The sequence below is a fragment of the Neofelis nebulosa genome, chromosome 8 (genome assembly GCF_028018385.1).
Source record: "Neofelis nebulosa isolate mNeoNeb1 chromosome 8, mNeoNeb1.pri, whole genome shotgun sequence".
In the NCBI taxonomy this organism is placed as follows: Eukaryota; Metazoa; Chordata; class Mammalia; order Carnivora; family Felidae; genus Neofelis; species Neofelis nebulosa.
The window spans coordinates 108,073,654-108,093,654 of record NC_080789.1 but is presented as its reverse complement, the minus strand read 5'-3'; the positions used below and the strand labels follow the sequence as shown (position 1 = coordinate 108,093,654).

General features: G+C 46.0%; 1 long non-coding RNA gene across 4 annotated transcripts; it reads left to right on the top strand.

Annotated features, from left to right (window-relative positions):
- The first annotated feature begins 10,396 nt into the window (after positions 1–10,396).
- On the top strand, positions 10,397–15,129 carry LOC131520224 (uncharacterized). Of its 4 annotated transcripts, XR_009265996.1 has the most exons (6): positions 10,397–10,525; positions 11,818–11,927; positions 12,292–12,396; positions 12,629–12,712; positions 13,490–13,627; positions 14,778–15,129. It is a non-coding gene; the product is annotated as an uncharacterized LOC131520224 (long non-coding RNA). The 4 variants fall into 4 exon arrangements; XR_009265993.1 differs by having other exon boundaries at positions 13,490–15,129; XR_009265995.1 differs by having other exon boundaries at positions 13,487–15,129.
- The last annotated feature ends 4,872 nt before the right edge of the window (positions 15,130–20,001 follow it).

Here is a 20,001-nt window from a genome sequence, read left to right as displayed (position 1 = left end):
GGCAAATGTAGTGCATGCACACACGCATGTGCATACACGCTCACACACACGCGTGCAGAGTGTGGAAAGGGACCGGGCCTGAAGTGGCCATCCAGCGTTAGGATGAAGGGGTAAAGGTTGGGATGTCTCTGGGTGGGGGCAGATCCGTAATGCTGAAGACGAGCACTGCAGACTATCATAGCGTTTTCCAACTGGCAACGTTTCATCTGGTTGTAGTTAGTGAGCGTCGGTCAGGTTGCCACCTCTCAAATCTGTGATAAGGCTAGAAACTCTGGGAAAACATGCCAGGTTAGTGGTAGCCCCAAAAGAGGGAATTACATGAGTTTATTTATCTGGAAACTGTGATTTATGAGATATCAAGGAAGCTGGGTCTCCCAGTAATGTTAGGAGCCTGGGAGTGTTGACTTCTAGTTTTCTTGACCAGCTCTGTCCTTGACATATAGTATGACCTTAAGACCTTCATCCTGCCTCATTCCCTTCATTTCCTGCTACTGCCCTGGCAGCTCAATCAACCCTCTCCTTCAGTCTGGGCTGCTCCCCACCTCCAGTGAGCTATGCTGTGTAAAGGGCTCAGCCACCACCACACTGCCCTCCCCCTTCACACACAGGCTATTTCCCAAAGGCTAAGGAGAAGGATATCGTGGACACTCACCCATCATATAATGTGTATTGGGTATCCCGGTGCTCTTTATTTTATTGTATTATTCTGTATAGGTGCCACTGTCAACACCACATTGTGTCTCATCCACATTGGACTGCAGCTGTCCAGCAGCTGGAGCAAACTTCTCTTCTGGCCTGGGCTCACAACCCACATAATGTCCTGGGCAATAAATATCAGTTGGATTATTAATGAAATTTATTGCCTTTTTTGTAAAGTGGTGACCACAGTTGCCCACCAAGCAGTTCTAGATCATTAGGGGCAAAAGAGTCATATAAAAGTAAATTATTAACTTACAAAACAATTTCCTTTAAACAAAATCTGTTAATAGTTTCCTCTTTGTGGTTTTCTGTATCACATGAATAAGCCTTACTATAATTTACATATACTCATGAATATAATACAATCAGAAAGTTCTGAGCAGGGGCACCTGGGTGGCTCAATAGGTTAAGTATCTGACTCTGGATTTCGGTTCAGCTCGTGATCTCCCGGTTTGTGATATCAGGCCGGCATTGGGCTCTGTGCTGTTGGCCCAATGACTGTTGGGGATTCTCTCTCCCTCTCTCTCTCTCTGCCCCTCCCTCCACTCTCTCTGTCTCAAAACGAAAAAAAAACTTTTTTTTTTTTTTTAATTCTGAGCAACCACAGCACCTAAACTTGACATTTGGATTTTGTTTTCAAATGAAAATACTTTTTTTTTTAAATTAAAGTAACTGCTATTGGATTGGATCAAAGTTAGTAGAAATTTTCCCAGAAAAGAAACACAATTTCTTTATGTTCTAGAGCCTGTCGTGAGTGCTGTTTTATGCACTATATAAATGGTATACTTTATATTTTCTCTCTACTATATTCTTTCAACCTAGTTACAGGGAGTATTTATACAATTTACATATTCTGTTTTTTAGCGGTAATAAGTGCCATTTATCGAGCACAAACCATGTGCCATGCATTTGACATTTATTGGCTCATTGATCCCTTCCAATAACCCAGGGAGGGGGGTGTTTCTGGGTGGTAGGTTGGTGTCCCATTGTGAATTCTTATCAAAAGGCTTCCATTTCACAAAAGGTTTTTAATCAGGTGGGTGAGATAATGAGATGACCACCAGGTGGATGTCAGGGAGCTTCCTTCTCCATCACCCCAGGGCTCAGGAATAAAGGTCATGGTGGCAGGAAAATGAAGATCATGTATGAATGGTCTCAATAATATGAACTTCTTCTTACCAAGGGTGACCTGCCCCCCACCACTGCTGTAAGACCAACTTTTAGCACACCAACTCTTTGCTATGGTTCTGTTCACTGGGAAGACCAGCCAGCTACCTGGTGACAGCTTTATTACATTGGACCCCTTCTGTCATCAAAAGGGTGCCTCTATTTTGTCCTTATCAGAATAAATGCTTAGCCTAGATTGTTTTTGCTTTCCTTGATTCTGCTAACATAAAAATTGTGAAGTTAGGGGCTCTTGGCTGGTTCAGTTGGTAGAGCATGTAACTCTTGATTGAGGTTGTAAGTTTGAGCCCCATGTTGGTTGGGTGTAGAGATTACTTAAAAATAAAATAATAAAGAGGGGCACCTGGATGGCTCAATCTATTAAGCATCTAACTCTTGATTTTGGCTCAGGTCATGATTTCATGGTTCATGGGTTTGAGACCCATGTCAGGCTCCACACTGACTTGGGATTCTCTCTCTCTCTCTCTCTCTCTCTCTCTCTGCTCCCTCCCTCTTCCTCTCCCCCCCCCTTCTGTGTAATTCTCTGTCTCTCAAAAATAAATACTTAAAAATTTTTTTAATTAAATTTTAATTTAAAAAATTGTGAATATAATGAATGCCCCTAAACATCCCCAAGTTGTCCCACAGACATTGTTTTACAGTGAAAGAAACAAGTGATGCACTGATGTCATAAGATTCAGTAATCTTATCATGTACCCCATTGTCAAGAAGTCAGAGAACACTGGTTTGCACGTGCTACCAAAGACATAGCACTTTCAGAGATTGGTGTGCAGTACTGCAGGATGTAACTTATGCTTGGAACCAATGACCAAAGAACACAGAGCTAGGGCACCTGGTTGGCTCAGTTGGTAAAGCATGTGACTTCTTGATCTCAGGGTCATGAGTTCAAGCCCCATGTGGGTGTAGAGATTACCTTAAAAAATATACGGAGATAAGAATCAGGAAATGAAAGTGGGCAAAATTGTACTCAGTGACCCATTTACAAATGTTTTTGTTTCCTATTCCCATGTACCTGTTCTTTGCTGGTTTAGAGGTTTTAGTGCCCATGAGAAGAAAGCTTCCACCAGGAGACATATTGAAATATAAGCTAATATAGCTACCTAATGTTTTGTCTCCTTGTGTCATCAAGCAAAGAGGAAAAAAGGGGAGTTGGAGTATTGGCTAGGTCACTGACCCTTCCTTCAAGGGAAGTAGGATTGCTGCTAGACAACATAGATCCAGAGGTGTGGGTCTCCCACCTCCTGAGAAGTATTAAGTATGGGAAGTACATGTGGATATTGGGCTATAAAAAAGGTAGGTTATAATGAACATGGGTCATTGCTTTGGTTGTCCACTTCCAAATCTCCATTCCACTTATGAGTCTTTCCCAGTGAAGGAGTCCTAGTGAGATGAAAGATCCTGTCTTCCACCTGGAAGGCTGACCTAGTATTCCCTCTTTCCACAGAGAAAAATAATCTGGTTTAGCCCATTTCTTTGAAGGAGTGTCACAGAGATGTGGAAATGGTTACCAATACTATTTCTTCACAAAAATGGAGCCAAGTGTCCCCTAGAGGCCTAACAGGGGTTTATCAGCCGGACTGTTTCTGAGGCAGGTTCTGGCTAGGGTTCATGGGTAGATTTGGATTTTGCCCATTTTCCAGGCCTGGTTCTCCAGTTTTTCTGGAGATCACCTTCAGTCAATTTCTGATCTTCCTGAGTTATCCATAGTTGGTTGTTGTTTGCAGCCAACAGCTCTGAGAGGTACAGAGGAGAAGCAAGCACAAACATGAATCTACATTTGTATTGTGATTCAGGCTACACGTGTTTTTTCCCTCCCTTCCTAGGCACTAGGTTTTGTTTACTTCAGTTTTGAATAAAGGATTGAATAAATTCTTTAAAAGTAAGACAGAGGAGAAGCAAAACTTCAAGTCACAATAAAGAAACCATATCAATCACCAGCAATTTAAGACATGTCTAGTTACATCTTTTACTCAAACTGAGCTATAAATCTTAAACACCTCAAGACAACAGCAAAAACAACAAAAAGAAAAAAAGGAAGGAATTATAGGCTAAGAACTGAATTTCTTTTACCTCACTGGAAAATGGGGTCAGACTTTGGTTGTTGGTTCAACTTGAAAGGAGCCTAGGAGTTGCCCCTTTATCCTAGCAACAAGTAAGAAGCTGAACAGACTGAAAAATCAACAATTCTTTTTTTTTTTTTTTGGATCTGTAAGAGAGGAAGGACATAGGGTAAACTGCTGCCCCCAAGATTGGAAAGAGAGACAGACAGACAAGTACAGGAAGTCATGTCTTCCCAAAGCAGAGACTCAAAGCAGAAACTGGAAACCAGGGCCAGGGTAGGAAAACCTGAACTATAATTGACAAATTGCTGGAGGCTCCTGTGGACAAGTCTGAGGGTCAAAAACTCCAGGGGGACCCAGTAATAGAGGGTCCCTGACAATATGGTGAGATTTGCCTCAGGAGCTCTTCCAGATTCCATAGTAAAGGAAGAAAAATCCCCTTGGGCTTCCAGAAGGGGGAGGATGAAAGAAACCATTTTGAAATAGCCAGAACTTTCTGTTCTTAATGAGGCCCACCCTCAGGGGACACAAGTTAACCTAAACCTAACTTGCTATGGTGTTGTCAGAGCCTAAGTGACCTGGGGAAGGGAAATACCCAATTTCAGCCCCTCTAGCTGTCCTGTCCCACTCACGGGGTGGGGCAGGGGAAGAAAAAGAACTGAGAAATTTGTGAAGTTCACAGTGCAGGCCCAGGCTCAGTAAAAGACTGACCTAATCATAGGACTGTAGAATGCTTTCCCTCCCTCCCCGCCTCACCAACACATTACCACAGGCCTATTTAGAGCAGTTCCTTGTACCCAATATGTGCCTGGCTAACAGGAAAAAATTACAAGGCATACCAAAAAGCAAAAAACACAATTTGAAGAGCAAGCATCAGAACCAGATATGGCAAGGATGTTGGAATTATCAGATTAAGAATTTAAAACAATGATCATTATGTGAAGAGCGTTAATGGATAAAGTAAGCAGAGACAGAGATCCAAAGAACCTCCGCCCCAACCAAAATGCTCCAGGTAAACAACAACAGCACCACTGTAACAGAAATGAAGAATGTCTGTGGATGTGGCTGAAGCAAGAATCTCTGAGTTAGGGAATATATCAATGGAGTCTTGAAAACTGAAAAGCAGGGGTGCCTGTGTGGCTCAGTTGGTTAATTGTCCAACTTTGGCTCAGGTCATGATCTCATGGTTCATGGGTTCAAGCTCTGCATTTGGCTCTGTGCTGACAGTGCAGAACCTGCTTTGGATTCTCTCTCTCTCTCTCAAAATAAATAAATAAAGAAACTTAAAAAAAAAAAAAGATTCTTTCTGCCCCTCCCCTGCTCAGAAGTGTGTGTGTGCCCACGTGCCCTCTCACTCTCCAAAAAATAAAAAAAAAATAAAAAATTCAATTATTGTACTACACTAAGTCAAACTAATAATAAATTTGTCTGTCATGGGTCACCTGGCTGGCCCGGTCAGTAGAGCGTAGGACTCTCAAACCCCATGTTAGGTGCAGAGATTACTTAAAAGTAAAATAAATAAATAAATCTTAAAAAAATTATCTATCATGATAATAATGGCTTATAGTGTAGAGTAGTATATAATATATAGACTGTTTTCAATTATGCATTTTTATCTACTCTTCACACATTTCCTACAATGGTAGTATCATGATCTTCATTTCATAGTTTTAGGAAGCTGAGGCCCAAATGCTTTGAGACTCATCTAAGCTCTCCTAACTCATAAGCCACTGATGATTTTGTTCTGTCCCGTCACACAGCATTGCCTCTCCAGTGGGTGCAGATTGTGCCATAGACATTTCTCACCTTACAGTAAAAGAAGAACCATAGAAGAGGGACCCTGGGCAGAAACAAAAAGGAAAGGTGACTGTCCTCAAGTCCAGGTGTCTGAAGGGACATCTTTGTTCCTCTGGGTGATGCTCTCATAAAGGGTGTTTCTGTAGGAATGTGCCCTGGTTTGTTCTCCTAACTTTGGGTTTCTTTGCTAATCCTGAAGATCCGTGAGACTAGATAAATCCTAGATTTTATTCTTCACAAGGGAGAAATATGAAGATGGCATTTTTGAAAGTTTGCTGAAGCCTTCCCTAACTTGGAAAATCTAGTGTTTTTGTGATATTTTTCTTAATTTATTTAATAAGTCATGGAGGTTTAAATCTGACCCTCCCCATATCTTTGAGTATTTCTCACACAATTAAACAAAGAATACTTGTAATTTTATCCACATTAGAATACTTGTACTTGTAATTTTATCCACATTAGAACCAATCAGGGACATCCTGTGTTTTATTTTATGCCCTAGAGCATGCTTCTTCTTCTTTTTTTTTTTTTTAAGTAAGTTCTACACCCAATGTGGGGCTTGAACTCACAACCTTGGGCTCAAGAGTCATATGCTCTACCAACTGAGCCAGCCAGGCACCCCAATCCAGAGCTCCTGTGTTTTATTTTATTTTATTTTATTTTATTTTATTAAAAAAAATTTTTTTTTTAATGTATATTTTTGAGACAGAGATAGAGCAGGAACAGGGGAGGGTCAGAGAGAGAGGGAGACACAGAATCTGAAGCAGGCTCCAGGCTCTGAGCTGTCAGCACAGAGCCCGATGCGGGGCTCCAAGTCAGGGACCGTGAGATCACGACCTGAGCCAAAGTCGGACTCTCAACCGACTGAGCCACCCAGGCGCCCCTCCTGTGTTTTATTTTAAAGCACTTTTACAAATATGGTGTCTCAGCTATGTCTTACCACAACCCTGGGAGGTTGTTCTTATGTTTCCTGTAATATAGGTGAGAAAACTGAGGCTCACAGAGGGACAGTTACTTGCCCAAAGACACACAGTGGTTGAATCACTTAGTGGTTGGCCTGAGACCAACCCGTAGATCTCCAAATCTAGGAGATTACAGCTCACATTTAGAGAGATGCCTCAGCAGGTAGGTTAAGGGAGGTGGGGGCAGAGAGTATTTGCTTTGGTATAGGGATGCTTTTACTAAATCCCATTTTCAAGGCTGATAGCCCAGAATAGGTGTAAAGATGGGAAGAAAGAGGATTCTATTTTATTTCATTTTATATTTTAAGTTTATTTGTTTTGAGAGCAAGGGAGAGAGAACGGGGGTGGGGGTGGGGGGAGGGAAAGGGAGACAGAGAGAATCCTAAGAAGGCTTGACACTGTCAGCACAGAGCCTGATGTGGGGCTGGAACTCAGGAATCATGAGATCATGACCTGAGCCGAAACCAAGAGTCGGATGCTTAAGTGACTGAGCCACCCAGGTGCCCCAAAAGGATGCTGTTTTAGAGAATGTGCTTCAGAAAAACTTCAAATCTATTTTTGTTTTACTTATTCAAAAAGGCATGCTCCATGTTTTAAATTAATGTTTTCCCCAAAGCTATTTTAAATCCAGTTCAATATTAATAATCAAATCTTTTTAAATTGATAAAAGTCCCTGATTATTGATTTATTTTCAAAAACAAAATAAAATAGTATCTCTGTCAGCTCAGGAAAACGACTGAAATCATTTAAGTGTTTACTAAAACTATTGAGATAGAATATTAAATATTCTATGATTGCTATTTTCAAGTAGAAACTAAATGTACTGAAATTAGAGAAGTGGTTCTGTCCTTAACGAGCCCCTAGCACCTAAACCAATGCTAACTAACTGGGTTTCATTCCATAGCATTCTTCTGGTGTGTGCCTCTGTGACAAGGCAAGAGGGAGGAACGTTAAGGTCTTTGGAGTCAAAAAGCTGCTGCTCTCAGTTCTGCTCTGTATTTTGCAAAAGGACATATCTATGAATAAAATGCTGGAATTTAAATTACCATGCAAACAACACTGTCTCTTTTTTTTAAATTTTATTTTAAGTTTATTTATTTTGAGAGAGATAGAGAGAGTGAATGGGGAAGAGAGAGAGAGAGAGGGGAGAGAGAGAATCCCAAGCAGGATCCACGCTGTCAGCACAGAGCCCAATGCAGGGCTTGAGCTCCTGACCCTTGAGAGCACAACCTGAGCCGAAACCAAGAGTTGAACACTTAACCGACTGAGCCACCCAGGTGCCCCCCAAACAGCACTTTCCACAGAAATTTCCTGTTTTGAGGATGCATTTCAGTTCACGGTTATACACCAACTCTAAGAAAGTAATTTCTTGTGTGTTTCATTCTTTTTGTTTTTATTTGCAGTGTATTTAAATACCCTTTACTCTGGGGAGATGGCAGCCAGAGAGAGAGGTCCTGAAATTTTTACTTGATGGTGAGATAAACATGAGTTAATGTCACCCGGATCATCTGGATGGTGTGGCAGACTTTGTGAAGGGCAGACCTCACTGGAGCTCAGCCTTATGCTCAGTGAAGGGGAATCAATGTGTCGATGATATTTTAATTGGCTGTCTGCATTGTGTGGGCTCAGATTAGATGATTGCCAACCTTCTTCTTCACTTTGTGCCACACAGACCTGGCCACTGAAGGCGCGTTGAAGAAAGAGAAGCTGGGAGCAGAGGCTGTTGGACAAGAGACCACAGGGGAAAGAGGAGGGGGCAAAACCTGGAAAGTATAGTGGGGGGGAACGAAAGGTCCCGAGGTGGGAGAAAAGAAAGGCAGCAGAGTGGAGAGCCCAGGAGGGGTTCAGGCTAGAGGGGGAAACTCCGGACACCAAGGCGCTGAGAAGACAGAGAGGAAATATAGATGGACAAATGATATCAGGACAGGCAGAGAAAAGCTTCAATAGAGAAAGATAGCCACAAAGGACAGCCTGCCAGGGGAGGGGAGCTGCGGGACGGGGTGCGGGTTGAGGTAAGAGATGACTCTGGTCCAAAGGGCTCCATTGAAGGGCAGGGGTGAGGGCCCCAATTTCCTCCCACTGTGGGAGGGAGACACACACAAGCTGGAAATGATGAGCCTAGTCCATCAGAGATGGGGCAGGGTATCAGACAAACTGAGGGAAATGACTGGTCACCACCTTATACCAGGGTGAGGACGATCACTGATGGGGAGCTGGGGGGTGGCACTGGACAATGAGGTTAAGGTCTTCGTAGAGTGAGCTTGCCGGGCCCTTGAGCAAATGGGCGTGATTCCAAAGACAGCACTTAACTAAAAGAAAAACAAAAATAGCATTATCAGTGGTGGATTTCTCACCTCATCTTGCCCTGTTGAAGAAAGTTTTCTAGAAAATAAAAATATCTGGGGCTCCTGGGTGGCTCAGTCGGTTAAGCGTCTGACTTCATCTCAGGTCATGATCTCGCGGTCCGTGAGTTCGAGCCCCGCGTCCAGCTCTGTGCTGACAGCTCAGAGCCTGGAGCCTGTTTCAGATTCTGTGTCTCCCTCTCTCTCTGACCCTCCCCTGTTCATGCTCTGTCTCTCCCTGTCTCAAAAATAAATAAACGTTAACAAAAGTTTTTTTTAAGAAAATAAAAATATCTGAAATCCAACCCTCCTTGTAAAGAAGTCACCCATATGCAATAGCAAAAAAAAGGGCAGGGGAGGCAAATATCCATCAATAAGAAACACGTAATTTGTCTCTTAGTTGCAAGTTTGTACCATAAAAAAAAAAAAAAAAAAAAATCATTCCTACTTTCCCACCACCCAGCCTCTGATAATCACCATTTGACACTCTGTTTTTATGAGTTTGGCTTTTTAGATAGAACATAAAGGTGATATCATACAGTATTTATCTTTATGGATTCATCCATTGACTGGCACTTATGTTGTTTCCATATCTTGTCTGTTGTCAATAATGTAGCAGTACACATGGGAGTGCATACAAATAAATAAGAAACAAGTAATAATACCCAGACTAAGTCATACTATGCAGTAACTAAAAACAAGAGATGAGGACATACACTGGAAGATAAACCATAAACCCAGAGTTTGATTCCAGTGGATCTGCGTGTATGTCCAAATGAGGTCACCATGGGAAATGCCCTGAATTGTAGACAGTGGTAATGCCCTGGGTGGGTGCGGGGGGGAGGCAGTGACTTGACTCACTCCAAATACTTTGGGTCCTTGAAAAAAAAGTCACCAAAAGTCACGATAAAGATGACATGGAAAGAGAGACAGCAGAAACAGGAATCTCTCTACATTTGCAAGAACATCCACCAGGAAGGAGGGAATAAAGTTATCTGGAACCATTTGCATGATCTATATTAACCTTAAGGGGAAGTGCTTGGCTGAGGCTGGGAAGGGATGGGGCACCACTCTGAGAAGGCTCTTATTTTTGTGGAGTGGGTAGAAACTAGAAATAACATGTTGCCACTGATAATAACAATATGTTGGGTCTTGTCTGGAGATCTCAGAACACTTTTAAGGCACACATTTCTTATCCTTGGGAGACAGTCTGATAGCATCGTCCATAGGGTAATTAAGGGCTGCTAGTCTGACCACACAATGAATCATTAGAAAGCCCAGAATCAGAACTCTGACTTGGAGCCTGCCTGGGTTCTGGAATGTGTTGCCTCATACTGTCTTAGAACTTTAACTCTGACAGCCACCTGCCAGACTAGCCAAGCCTGCCTAACCTCTGCTCACCTCAGCTTAAACGTCACTTCCTCAGAGATACCTTCCCTTCACCTGCTGCAGCTCTCACTTGCCTCCTGGGCTCCCCACGGTCTGTCCTTCTATCTGCATTGGGGCTTACCACCTGTGGCGCTTACCCCTCCAGCAGACTGCAGGGCGTCCCCTGAGCAGGGGCCTGCTTCATCCTCTCTGTTTACCACTACATCCCTAACACCAATACTTCCAGAATCACTTCACGGTGGTTCCCTCTATCTCAAACCTGGCATTTGAAACTTGGTGTTAGGTAGGTGGGGTTGCCAAGGAAGATGCTGGAACAAATCCCTGCATTTCCTGAGCGGGTTAGCTGGTGACTGTGTGAACCTACAGTCCCTGTGGTATGTGTGATTCAGTGCCCTCAGCCTGGCATTCGGCCGTTTGGTGAGATGAACGCCTGCCTACACCCAAGACTCCAGGTGCTCAGCTGCAAGCCTGGTGGTTAGAAGTGGCACAGGGGCAGACCCAGAGGGGAGGGAGGGACACAGGTGACTGTATCCCTCAGCCACGTGGCCTTGCCAGGCACCAGGGAGCCAAGGAACAAATGAGGGGTGTTGCCAAGGAGGGTGAGTATCACCCTTCCTCCGACTCCTCCGCCAGCAGCAGCCCCCGCCCTGTGGGAAAGACAGGCTGAAAATCCCTCCTCTGAGACCCAGGGGAATTTTCAGCTTTTCCCTGCTCCCTTGGAGGAGGAGACACCGAAGTGCAGCTCTTGTGTGTGGTTCTGTTGAGCTCCACCAGATCCCTCCCAGTCCCTAAGTAGCGAGAAACAATGACAGTGAGCAGATGTTTGCCCCCAAGCTGCTCAGGGCGGAGGCAGCATCTCCCACTCCTGCCTTGGTGTGGGAGCCCCCCCCCTCCCTGGAGGAAGAGGATGCCTCCCAGTGGGTGGGAAGAGGGAGGGGTGGGGCGTAGATTGAAGGAAGAAGAGCCAGGCCTAAAAGGTGCGGCAGATGGTGCCGAAAGGGAAATTCCTGTGTGCCAGAGCTGGTGTCCTGGTTCTGTGTCCCAGCAGCTCTCTCCCCCACCCTCACCCTTCTGAGCTCATACTTCATGACACCCTCGTAAACGGAGTCCTGGGGTGGAAGGCCCGGCACCTTGCCCAGTGCACAGGCCATCCTACGCCTTCCTAAACCTTCATCCCCCACCTGCATGGGCCTTGCCTCCTTGGCCAGTCAGAATGATTTGCCAACAGCTTAGGGCCTTCTGTGCCTAAAGCCCACACTGCTTCCCCGGAACTTTACTCAAGTCTTATTCCCTAGAGCTGCAGAGAAGTTCTGCACGAGAACATTTCTAGCATCCTGGGAAATCGCTGAGTTGTTTGCGTTATCCTGTCTTCACTCACCTCAGATCACGAGTAGAGAGCAACAAAGCCAGAGACCCTCAAGGTTTAGGATTCCAAGGTTCAGTGTGCGCCTGACTGCTCAGCTGGGAGTTTCCTTTGCTTTTATGGATTTCAAGTGAGAACCACTTTACCAGTCAAGTAAATGGACCCCTAAAAACAGTGGACCCCCAAAACCACTGGACAGGAGTTTAGGGAGGTAGGGGTGCCATTCCTCAAGTGGATCAAAAGCAGACGAAGATTCCCTTGGGGTGGGGGAGGACCTAGGTCCCCAGGTGTTCTCTGTGGGGAAACAGACTACTGCCCTCCTCTGAATAGAATTGGAGGTCCCCATCCTCCTCAACACCCCCACCTCATCTCTACTATGGAACATTTTCATTTTTTCTTGGTAGAATGGGAAGCACTTTTCAAGTTACAAGAGACTTCTGATCATGGCACTATTGGATATCCGAGAGCCAAGAATCATTTTTGTCTTCCTACAGGTGAGGGAAATGAGGTCACTTGTCAAGAAATGTACATTTTCTCAGAAAACATTGTTGCAATGGAAGCAGCAAGGCATAAAACAGAACCCAGGAACTGTTGAAAAGGTCGGTGGGTGTGTGTTCCTTGGGACTAGAGAGCCACCACAGACAGACTCATTCTTGGATGACATTCTGACTCTAAGCCTTCAAAATCCCTCTTGGAGAGTGACGATCTGCTGGTTGGTGCTGGGATTCAGGTCACCCTCCTCACTGTAGGTTGGTGGCCTGACATTTCCAGGCCATGGCACAGTCTCAGACTTACCAGATCCTGTAACCCATGATCTGCTCTGCCTTTCAGCTATCACCCACCCTGTCTGAGCCTCAGTTCACTCACTTGTATCCAGAAGCCTCAACAGATAATTGAATAATTAAGTGAAATCACGTAAGTATGAATGGCTCTGGTAGATCATAAGAACTCCAATATTACTTTCCCCTTTTCTTAGGTTTCCCTTAAAGAGAAGTGGGGGTGGGGCATCCCTAAACACAGACCTCCTCACTGCTCAGAGGCAAAGCCCACTGGCCAAAGTCCTGACAAGGTAACACCCGCTAGTTCCTCCTGAACGTTCTCTGCCATGAGGATATAGTAGATAGTCTCAGCCTCGCAGGACGTCGGTAGCACTCTCTCTGTTTTCACAGCTAAGGAAACTGAGGCTCAGAAAGATGAAACAGTTTATCCAAGGTCACAGAATTACAGAGGACAGCAAGGCTGGACTTCAGACTCTCAATCCCCTGTATTAACCACCAGACAGTGTTACCTGCCTCTTGCCCACCACTGCAGCAGAAAGGCAAACTCATTCCTGCATCCACCTCATAAGAACCTTGGCGTTATCTTCCTGGGGAGGCCTAGCCAGCCACACAAACAACCAAAGCAGTTTAGGGTGAAGGTCAGGGGCTGGCCAAACACGGGAGGCAGTCTCAGGCTGTGTCTGGCTGTGATTATGTCAGAGACTGGGCTGAAATACTGTAAGTGGTTAGGAGGGTGAAAGCGTGGGGTTGGGGGGAGGGTGGGGCTGGTTAATTGAGATGGGAGGGGAAGGTGGGGGGGAGTAGGCACATCCAAGCTTTCAGATCCGGTGCTGTTCCTGTAAACAAGTACAACCCTCAGCTCCCTGGAGGGCCTGAGGAGCAAATGTGCGCATCTCTGCCTCCTTCCCAGCAGCTATTCGCTGGAGGACACAGCCCTGCCATCTCCACAGTCCTTCACCAGGCTTTCCCCAGCCCCCAGCTCCAGCCTCAGGAAGTGGAGCTGCTGAGAATCTCTCCTCCAGCCTCGCCTCCTGCCGAGAGTGTCCTCTGCGTGAGCATTTCCTGGCCTAATTAAGCTGGGTAATGAGTAGCTAAGAGGGAGGGGATAAAAGCCCTAGGCGGCTTAGAGCTGGGACAGTTTATGACAGGGGCGTCTGCAGCTGGTGACACTCTTAGGAAAGTTATTTCTCATAACCTGGGAAGTTGCATGCTGTTTCCATAGCACAGTGAGCCCCAAGGTAAGCACAGGGAGTATTGCACTTAAGAGGGACCAGCTGGAGGGTCCTGAGAGGGTCCTGAGAGGGTCCTGAGTGGGGTGGTACTGGGGGGGTCTGAGAAAAGGACTGATCCCAGCTGCGGAGCAGTCCTGAGCCGCCCAGGCTAATGCCCTTGGCTTAGCCCCAGGCCGGGGTGTCCTTGGTGACCACGTGTGACTCCCCAGGGCTGGGGTTTTATGTTTCATTTGAATGATAGGACTGTGCACTGTGGGCAGTTTCCTAAGACCGTGTCCGACCCGAGTAAGGTAATCTGAGCCAGACGCTGATCCTGACTCCCCTCAGTCCTCTTTTAAGGTGCCCAATATTGTGTCCTGGAAAATACCAAGCGCCCAGCAGCCAAGCAGGAGCCCTGGGGGACTGGGGAAGGCTGACAGCAGCCTGGCCTTTCAGAGACCTTCAAAGGCCAAAAGTTGACTGTTTCCACTTCCAACCTCTGCCTCAAGAACCCAACTCCACAACCACAGCCTGCATACCTTGGCACCGTGTCTATTTCATCTGTTTAAATCACTTTGCACTCAGGCATTAGTTGGCCACCCCCCACCCCGCACCCCCTGCTCTGGTGTGTGAGGGGGAGGCAGTGTGTTGGGGCCTGGGTCTTGGAGTAGGTTTCATCACTAGAACAGGGGTTTCCCCTGTACAATCAGGGCTTTGGCAATGCCTAGCCTCCAATGTGCTATGAGCGCACAACCTCCACTGTCCATGAGTGGGGGGAATGGCCAAAACGTGGTCACATTTCCCAAGCCTTTCAAACTAGGGGACAATATGTGCACTTTTACACCCAGGAGCAACTTGCTCTGATTATCAGTGTAGAGAAGAGCTGTACCCAGTGAATGTTACTGATGATGGAAGAGCTCAGCCTTCCTCCTGCACTCCAAAATCGCTATTTTGAACTTTTCTAATTTTCTTTCTTTTTTTTTTAAGTAGGCTCCATGCCCAATGTGGGCCTTGAACTCAAGATCAAGAGTCATATGCTCTACCAACTAAGCCAGCCAGGTGCCCCTTGATCCTTTCTAATTTTCTGAAGAAGACTGTTTCAGGCCATGTCCTCAGAACCCCACTTCCTCTTGGTGGCCAGAGCTCAGGGCCCACGGCTACAGGAAATTTGCAGAGTCCCTCCTTTTTTTTTGTCTCTTTTCACTCTCTCCCCTTTGCTGTTCTCATAATCTTATCTACCCTCTTGGCCTACTTCTCTTTCTTTTTAACCCATTTTTTATTGAGATATAATTAACATAATTTGTATGAGTTTAAGATATAAAAAAACAGTTTGCTCCATGTACATATTGTGAAATGCTTCTCTTTCTAAAGGAGAATGGTCAGATCACAAATAACCTGGTGTCTCCCATCTTTCCCTCCTGCTGTAGTTGTCCTTGGAATGGAAGGAGACTTGGTGGCCAGATGCCTGACTGGGGAGGGCAGGTCTGAGCTACACCCCCCTCGTCTGCAAGGACGCCTGGGACTCTCAGAATTCTGAAAGGGGGGTTCTGGAGTTCAGAAGAGGGGAGAGCAGGCCTGGTGGCTTTCACTGTGACCTGACCACCCTGCACTGGGTGGCCAAGCCCAGAAGTCTCTGGCATCCTCCAGCCCTGCAGCAGCTGGGCAGGCCCTGGGAGCCAACTTACTCTGAATGTGTAATCCTGGTTAAAAAGAGAAAGGGGGAAAGATCTTGTAATTTCCCAGGACACAGACAATTGAAACCTTATACTCTTGTCAAGGGAGTCCTTTCACTAAGAGAGGCAGGGAGAGACAGGGAGAGGGAGGAAGAAGGCGAAGGAGGAAGGAAGGAAGGTGTGAGAGAGGCCATTCGGGACCCAGCACTGGGCCCAGCTAGGCCATGAGTGCTCCGTGTGTCACCTACCCCAGTCATTGGCCTGATGCTGACTCTTGAGGAGAGCTGAGAGAAGAGGTCTACCGGGTGTGAGAGCAGCAGTGCCCATGGCTTTTACACACCTGCCATCCCCCTCTGTCCTCTCTCCTTTGGAGCCTCTGTCCCTTCTCCAGAGGACCAGCAGCTCTTCCTTGCCTTCCCTGCCTTTTGTGGGAGGGGGGTCAATGCAGTTGATAAAAATGCACAAAGGCCTTCAACATACCAATAAGAAGCAGTTCTTTCCTTCTTTCATCCAGCAAATAGTCATTGATCAATTGGATGAATGAAAGAAATACTATTCCATGCAGTCAAATGCATGGTCAGGGAGGAAAACCAGTCCAGCCTGACTTGGAAGGGTCTTGGTTGCTCACCTTTTTTCAACTACAAAGGATTGCAGGTGTTTATCAGGCTAAAACCACAGAAATTTAGGGAGGCTGCTTTAGGACAAGCTCTGTGCTAAGTGTGGTTTGGGAGACACTGACATATATGGCAAAGCATCTGTCCGTGAGGTATAGCATGCCATCTTGCTGAAACAGCAAGCCCATGAGCCCAAACAAGTGGGGAACAATATACAAGGAAGTCCAATATGGAGCCCAAAGGTGTGATAGGGCCAGGGAATGGCCCCACAGGTCAGTTCTTTTGTATCTTACAGAGAAGGCTTTTTTTAGGTAAAAATTCCTAATGTCACTCTCTGAGTCAGCAGTGGTTTGTTGAGCTCCCATGGTGTGCCCGGTACTGGCCCAGGCACTGGTGATACAGCTGCGAACACAACAAACTCACCACCCTGGGGGAACTCACCCTACAAGACTTGACTTCATTCTCATCCATGCACTTTTGTATTTCACAGTTCATTCATTCATTTACTCATGTGCCATCCTTACTCAAAAAGGAATTAAGGTAGTTTATAATTAATGGATAAAACCAAAAACCAAAAACCAGATTAATAGTTGAGGTCCAGGCTGTAAAGGAAGCTAGGGCAAGAGAATAGTTATACCAGACAACCTAGATTCAGGGAAGTGTGTAACACTGAGCCTAAAAATCAGCTCTGAGCTGCCTGGTGGTTGTGTCAAAAAGGGAAATAGTGTGTCTGATAAAAGAAGTATTTCTTGTGCAGGTCCCTTTGGGGAACTAACATCCAGGCTCACTTATGACCACTATCCCATACGTACTCAACCATGATCAAGTGCACGCAGTTTCCGCAGAAGCACAGGGCATTTGTCTCCTTGGCACATGTGTTCTCTCATCTGGAATGTTCTGCCTCCTTAATCTGAGTGAAGACCATTGGCCGTGCTTCAAGACCCAGCGCAGACATTATTTCCGCTCCGTGTCCTGTGATCAGGGCCGGATGTTTCCCTGTGTCCACAGTCCTCCTACCCTGCTCCGTCATAGCCCTCTCAGGGCACTGTAGCTGGTCCTTGTTTCTTTCCCCACCATCAGGTGAGCTTCTCCAGAGGTAGAGCCCTGTCTCCCATCTCCATGTTCCCAGGGCCTAGCACAGTGCCTGGTTCAGAGTATCCAACAAGTGTTTGCTACAAACAAAAAAAAATTTTTTGCACTTATTTACATGCCAAGCACCATGCTAATTTTCTTGCAAGTATTTAACCCTTACAATTTTACCCTGTAACATTGGTGCTATTATTATGCCAGTTTCACAGATGAAGAAACAGATTCAGTGGATTGCCTGAGGAATCCTAGTACGGAGCTAGCCTTCTAACGCAGGTTGGCCTCACTTTGAAGCCATTGGTGGCATGAGGCATTTTTAATTCATGGCCTTTAATTAGAATTATTTTTTTCTTTAATTAGATTGCGAAGGAAAGAGTGAAAGTCTTCTCTCTCCCACAGTGGCTAGCACAGTGCTTTCTAGTAGGAATTTGCAAAAGCTTTTCTGGCAGCAATAGGTCTTAACAAAGACAAGTGGAGAATTACACTGCTGGCTTGCAGTGCAGTAAGATGGAACTTTACGTTGCCCTAATTAGCCAGTTGGTTTAATCACATTTGTGGTGCTCACAGGCCTTAGAACTTCCAGCTGGAAGGGACCTTAGCTCTCATCAACTCTTAACTCCCACATTTCACAGCCAAAGAAACAGTTGCAGAGAGATGAAATGGCTTGTCTAAGGGCACACGTCTCATTAGTTACAAAGCAAGGGCAGAAACAGATCTGACTCCTACCACTCTGAATCATTCTCCACTTTGATGCACAAATTCAACTCCATTCTTCAAATAAGGTGAGAGGAAAGTCCAGAAGTGGGGAATTCCCTCTAAGACAGTGAGTGCCTCCTGGAGGGAGGGTGGGGGAGGTCAGTGGTAGGCACTGGCCAGCCTCTCCTTCCAGCCTGTTCAATAGCAGCCACTGCTTCTCTTTCCCCCTCCCACACCCACCATATCTTAGAATGGTCACTCATTGCCTTTTCCATGACTACATCTTCCTTCTCGGGTTGTGAGAGCCTCTCTTGCTTAAAAGAAAGGTATCAGCAAGCATCTATCCTAACATTTACTGACTCCGTACTATAAGCACAGCCTTGGTTCAGACTCCTAAAAGGAGGCCTGTTCTCCTAGCTCCTGACACCAGTTCTCAGCCAAGTCCTCTTTTGCCCCCAGGGGACACCCAGCTAGTGTCTGGAGACATTTCGATTGTCATAAGGAGGGGTTGGTGGTACCAGCATCTAGTGGGTGGAGGCCAGGGATGCTACTGAAAATCCTGTAAGGCACCAGACAGGTCCCCACAGCAAAGAATTCCTTGACCCAAAATGTCAGTAGTGCTGAGGCTGGGAAACCCTGCTCTCCAAGGAGAAGGAGGGAAGAAGCGTTCACTTACTTCTACCTGGAATATTTCACCTGCCTCCTCCCACCTCATGCAGTGGTTCTACATGGACCTTTTCAGAGTCTCTGGGTTTGCACCCGCCTTTCCACTGTGCATTTTCCGTTTGGTGTTTCCATTTTGTCTCCCACAGAATATAAACAATTTTACCGAGCACCAGGTGGGGCCTCAGCAGAATGCTTGGTGTTGCAGGCATGTTTCATTAACTTTGCCTTGTCACTTCACCTGAAAAATATGGAGTAGTGATAGTATTTCCATTTTACCGATGAGAGAACAGGCTCAGAGAGGTAATGTAACTTGTCCAGGGTCACTCCACCATTCACCGTTTCAAACCCAGCTCCTTGCTATCCAGTCTAATGTTGCTGCTACTTTCCACAAAATAGCATTGGTTTATGCAAACAGATTTGAAACATTTAGCAAATGGAAGCCAGGTTTATTTTCCTCAAACAAATCCACTCCCTGCTTGTCCATAAAACAGTAAAGAGAGAGCTCTGAGTTGTATGTCAAGTATACTTCAATTACAACTTTTACAATTTATTTATTTATAATGTTTATTCATTTCTGAGAGACAGAGACAGAGTGTGAGCACGGGAGGAGCAGAGAGAGAGAGGGAGACACAGAATCTGAAGCAGTCTCCAGGCTCTGAGCTGTCAGCACAGAGCCCACTGTAGGGCTCGAACCCATGAACCATGAGATCATGACCTGAGCCAAAGTCAGATGCTTAACTGACTGAGCCACCCAGGTGCCCCTACAATGTTTTTTTTTTTTTTAAGAGCTCCGAGGAACTAGGGAAGCCTGAGGGTGAAGACAGGCTAGTACACTGTCTTCCCAGTTACATTGGCTTCAGCTTCTGAGAACTCAGGTGAACCAGTAGTAACCCAAATTTAAACTCTAAATTGCCAAGGAGTCCTCTGGGGGATCCTCCTGACACACACCTCCCCTCCCTGGGAGGCACTCACCCACCCACCGAGGTCTTCAGTAATGCCTACCATTGGCACTGGGGACTTATTAAACAGCACCAACTCAGAGCTTCTGCCTACCAGAGTCTGTTGTGACAACCTTTATTTTGGTAATAAGAATATACCGTGTGTGTGTGTGTGTGTGTGTGTGTGAGAGAGAGAGAGAGAGAGAGAGAGAGAGAGCATGCATGCAGGCTACCAAAAATATGGCCTTTATTCAGGGTTTAAACTGGGCCTTGGCCTCCTGGCCTCTCTGAGCTGTTTCCTGCTGCCCTCCATCCCAGGGATCTGCCTCCCCTGCAGTCTGGATTGGAGCTGGGCCCCTCCTGGCTTCTGCTCAGGTTAACCCCTTCCTTCTAGCTTTCCTGTGCTTGGCAGAGGGGCTCTGGGCCAAGTGGCCAGACACTCACTGGCTCCAGGGCTATGGATGCCATAAACTCATTTTCCTTGGGGACCCAGAGCTCCACGAATTACTTTCAGAAAGCACAACTGTTTTGTTTGAAATGG